The 4,805-nt window shown below is 47.9% G+C and overlaps 1 long non-coding RNA gene across 1 annotated transcript; it reads right to left on the reverse strand.

Annotated features, from left to right (window-relative positions):
• Positions 1–227: 227 nt before the first annotated feature.
• On the reverse strand, positions 228–2,771 carry LOC129737307 (uncharacterized). The gene is made up of 2 exons (XR_008735024.1): positions 2,505–2,771; positions 228–776 (listed from the first exon to the last, which is right to left on the reverse strand). It is a non-coding gene; the product is annotated as an uncharacterized LOC129737307 (long non-coding RNA).
• Positions 2,772–4,805: the final 2,034 nt, after the last annotated feature.

Below are 4,805 nucleotides of genomic sequence, written 5' to 3' on the forward strand. Positions count from 1 at the left end.
CCGGGGCATGGTTCACCCTGCCCAGCCACTTCTGCATACCAGTCACTGGAAAGGTAAATGCCAGTTCTTCTGGACCTTCCCAAAGTGACTCTGAACCCCTGCAGCACAGGCACTGGCTCCTGCAGGACAGGTAGCCTTCGAAAGGGCCAGTGCCCCAAGGAGTAATTAAGCATATCGTAGTTTTTAAAGGTTGGAGAAGCCTAGGCAAAGAGCTTGGGAAAGTGGTGTGAAACGACCTCACTGATTTTCTAATTGGCATCTTCTTAGCATTGCAGCATTGTTCTCAGCACACACATTAGCAACAGCAAAAGGTCCAAGACAAGACATTTGACAAAAATGAGGTCACTGGAGTAAAACATACTATTACCAAAACTGCCCGGTGCCACCACACAACAGTGCTGCTAAAGACACTGACCCAATCCTGATAAGGGATGGAATGTCAGAGGTCACAGCACACATTTCTCAAGAGCTCCTGCATTGATCCCACCGTCCAGCTGAACATCGGCCTCTTTGACAATCTCCAGTTTCACCAGGGAGCCCTTTCATTTTGCCCCCTGTGCTGCTGTGAGGCTCCCACATCACCAGTCTTGCGCAGTCGGGTGTTTACAGTGGTGGTGGTTGCTCTGTTTTTACCTGCATGGTATTTCACATACACCATGGCCCTGCTACCGTGACAGTCATGGCTCTTCCCCAAACCTGCCTCTCCCTGGGCTCCTACTGCTGTTAGTCCCCTGCCAGTTGCAGCAGGGGTGGTGGTGTAAAAAATCTGGAGTCAGCTGTGGAAATAAGCAAATATTTTTGGTTAAGAGATGACTGGCAGTATTTCAGACTGATACAGAATTTGTCATTTCAGCTGCAGAAGCCTATCCCACACAAAGACTGTGGCTTTCCATCACATTGCTCACGTATTTGTTTTCACACTTTTTTTCTGAAGAGTAAAATGGAATTGATTTTTTAGCTCAGGTTTTCTTTCTGGTTTTGCTTTTTTTGGTTTTGTTTTTTTAAACATCTTAGTATTATTTGTGGAAAAAGAGCTTGCATTTTGGAACTTGAAAAGTGGACCTGTGCAAGTGGCCATGGGTGAAAGGATACTTACTCAAAAATCATACTGAGGTCAATCAATACAGGGAAGCCAATTAGAGTATTTTTATCACCATTATGGCAGACTCTGGAAAAAACCCCAACATTTTGCAACCTTACATTTCCTGCCACATGAAGATAAATCTAAGTCCCAGCACTGGGAGCAAAGACTTTTCTTTCTTTGCTCATATGGGAAAAAATGTGGGAAAGCACATAGAAAGGGTACTGCTAAGGGAGGGCTGCCCTTCTGGGTGCCCTCTGGGAAAACGGCAGGACCACGCTTCAAGAGAACAGTCAAGCAGATGCCTGCAGGTGAACTGCAGAGCCATGACAAAATTAAGAAACCCACTGGTTGGACTCAGGAAGAAAGAAAAAAGCCTTTGGCTGCAGCTGAAAAAGTTTCACTTTTAACAAAATTGTCCCTCAAAGCTCTCCAAAGATTCTCAGCTGGACCCTGGCTGTTTTTCTAGAGAAAATGATGCTGCACATGTACTGAAAAATGGAAAATGAAGGTTAGGAACAGGATGGTTCATTAAGGATAAATCATGATGACACTCATCTTTGCACAGAAACCAGGAAGTTTCTCTTCTCAAGTGTACCAAAGTCTTTAGGAGGAAACGATTGCGTACACAGTTACTGAGCCTATTGCAGATAATTATATCTATTTTTCCAGTGAGGTAATCTCCCTCACTCTTTTGCAGTTCAACTTGGGTGATAGCTTTCAACACTACCGTCATCATCATAAATGGGAGTGTCCAAAGTCCTGCAGGGACTGGGAGAGCCGAGCATGGAGCATCTGCTCTGCCTCCTGGCCAGGAGCATCAATGGTGCCCAGCAGGTGACGTGCAGCATCCAGCCTAGGCCAGGGTAATATTCAGGCAGGCAAAACCAACAGGTTTCCTACTCCTGAAGCAAAATAAATCTGTTGAGTTTTGAATCTATTTGAAACAGAAAAGCTAGATGGAGAAGGAGCTGGGAGGATCAGCAAGGCTGCCAATGCGGGCTGCTATTGCAGTGTGAAGAGGGAAACACCATCCCATCCCCTCCCATCCCAATTGCTACCATTTAGGGGAACCCAGGATCACTTGTCCCTGGAGCAGGTCCAAAGGCAGGGGAGTGACTGGCCCAGGCACTGCAAGGAGCAAAGTATCCCCAGCAAGGGAGGGCAGGAGCTCGCCCTGTGCCACTGCTTGTGCTCCCTGTGCCCTCACATACAACCCTCTGGGTCAGACTGGTACAAGTATTTAGATGCTTACAGATGCAAATCAGGCATAACATGGTGTTTCCCAAAGCATTTGCATCTCAGACACCCACATATTCTTAAAACTCTACCCTTCTGCCTATGCATGTGTTGGTTTCTTAATTTCTAAAATGGATACGGTAATTACCTGCCTCTCTGGCAGCAGGGGGAGAAGAAGAGATACCTGGTGTGCTGCCATTAGCTCAACAGCCGTGCCGGGTCCCCTTCTCTTTCCAGCTCTGCATCAGTGCCAGGTGATACTGGCTAGTCCATCAACACCAACAAACGCATCTGGTGATCTTGGGAGAGGAGAGAAATGCCAGCTCTGCGTCTTGCTCTGTTTAAGAGGGTTTTCTGGGATGATGCTTCCTGACTGCTTCCTCAATACCTGTGGTCTTGTGCCTTAGGAAAACTTCAGGCTCCCCAGGCTGGTGGCACATCGAACCGTCATGTTTCACACAGGCAGCTGCTGGCAGGCACGTGACGGGGACTTGCCAGAAATACCGTAGGGTCATGTGCGTGCATTGCAGGGAAACAAAATCTGTGTGGGTGCCTTTTAAGGAAACCATGAGCCTGCTTTTGAGCACCCTGGCGATCACACAGCTCAGCAGAATCAGCCCGAAAAGCAGCTCTGCATTTGCAGTGTATTTTTCCTGGACTGCCAGCCTTTCGCACTTCCCCTTCGGAGCTAAACCATGCCTTCATCTCTTCTTGGCAGTGCTCGTTTCTCACAGTAAGGAAGTAAAATTAAGAAAACCAAACAAAAGTGTATTCTTGCCCATCAACAGAAAGCAGCCCCACATCAAACTGACCTGCTGGATAGTGCTTTACATTCTACTTACTCAAACATAAAATCCTATTTTCCTTTATATTTAGGAAAGCAGGAAATGTACAAAGGGGTTTTCATCTCAGGAACAAGGAATACCGAAGAGAGCCCCCAAAACAGTTTGCAGGCTGAACGCAGTGATCAAAATATTAAGACACAAGTAGGAATCGATACGCTCAAGTAAGCACTTCAACTTTTCATCCAGCTACTCCAGGCAGGCAATCCATTAGATCTGGCCACTAGGACACTAGAAAACTTGTAAAAATAAAAGCAGTGGGCAGCAGAGCAAGTTAGACCTTCAGGTAGGTACACAGGCTGTGGGCAGAGCTACATACCTGACCTAAAGCATCTGGGCCAAAAAGGGAGCTGTGAGGGCTGGGCTCATGGTGTAAGACATACGGCGGGGCCATGGTGTAAAATCTCCAGGGCTCAGGTGTTTCTCTCCATCTCAGACTCAACATGAAAGGTACCACAAAACCAGCAGCGCAGCAAGCACAAGGATACAGCTCCCCTTGGCTGCAGCAGATGCAGCTCATTCCTCACAGCCCCTCAGGGGTATGCTGGGCGTTAGCAGGCTAAATTAGCAGGGGTGCTGCAGCTTGCTTATTAACGCATCCTGGGGGCTGCGGGGCTCACAGAAACTCCACAGGGCATGGTGGAAACACACTCTGCTGGGCTGCAGATCTGTTTGCTCAGCCATGCCAGCTGCTATTTCTCACATGCCAGGCTCACTTTGAAATACGGTGCAGCGTGTGACAATGGCACATGGTCCTGGGCTTTTCCCTTTGCAACAAGTGTAACACGGAACAGCCCCACGGTTTTTACTCGGCCCATAGTGCTGCCTCCTAGGAGTCTTCTACCAGTATTTCTTCCTCAGCACAGCACTCAAAAATTTGTTTGGTTATCTAAATGCACCAAAATACACAAAACCCTGGGATGATGCTAATGGTGGAGAGCTGACCTTGTGGTGATTAATACAAAGACACCAGATACTTTGGCCTTTCATTGGGGAATAGGCAGAAACCTGAGTCACCAGCTGCTCACAGGGTTTGCTGCAGCAGTGGCACACAGCAGCACCTTGCAACACCTGCACTGGCTCAGCCACCTCACCTGCCTGGAAGTTTCAATGGAGCCCATGACAGTTATGCTCCCAACTGTGCTGGAGGATTGAAAAATTGACCAAACCACCGTTTCTTGAACTGCACACTGGCTTGCAGGGTATGCATTTCAAATTCACAGCGTGTGGTTAAATATCAGAGTACCCTGATAGAGGAGCTGCAGGGAGCAAGCCACAAGTGCCCCGGTCATTAGAAGTTCTCAGGGCTTAGCCTCTAAGCAGAGTGTTTGTTCTATTTGTACAGGGTCAGAAGTGTCCCATATTCATCAATTCACAAACCTCTGTATTTTTGTCACCTAGGGACTGTCACACTGTGTGTGACAGGTCTGTAGCCTGCCTCCACAAGGACTCAGCAGTGGGTGCTGATGGAATGAGGGTGAGAAACAAGGCATGCACTGCCCAGCCTCTCTCTTGGCATCTCCTCCTTCTCAGAAATTCTACTTTTCCCTACAAGGTGTGATGGTTTGACCTTGGCTGAATGCCAGGTGCCCACCAAAGCTGGTCTGTCACCCCCTCCTCAGCTGGATGGTGAGAGAAAACAG

Source organism: Falco cherrug, chromosome 13 (genome assembly GCF_023634085.1).
Source record: "Falco cherrug isolate bFalChe1 chromosome 13, bFalChe1.pri, whole genome shotgun sequence".
Taxonomy (NCBI): Eukaryota; Metazoa; Chordata; class Aves; order Falconiformes; family Falconidae; genus Falco; species Falco cherrug.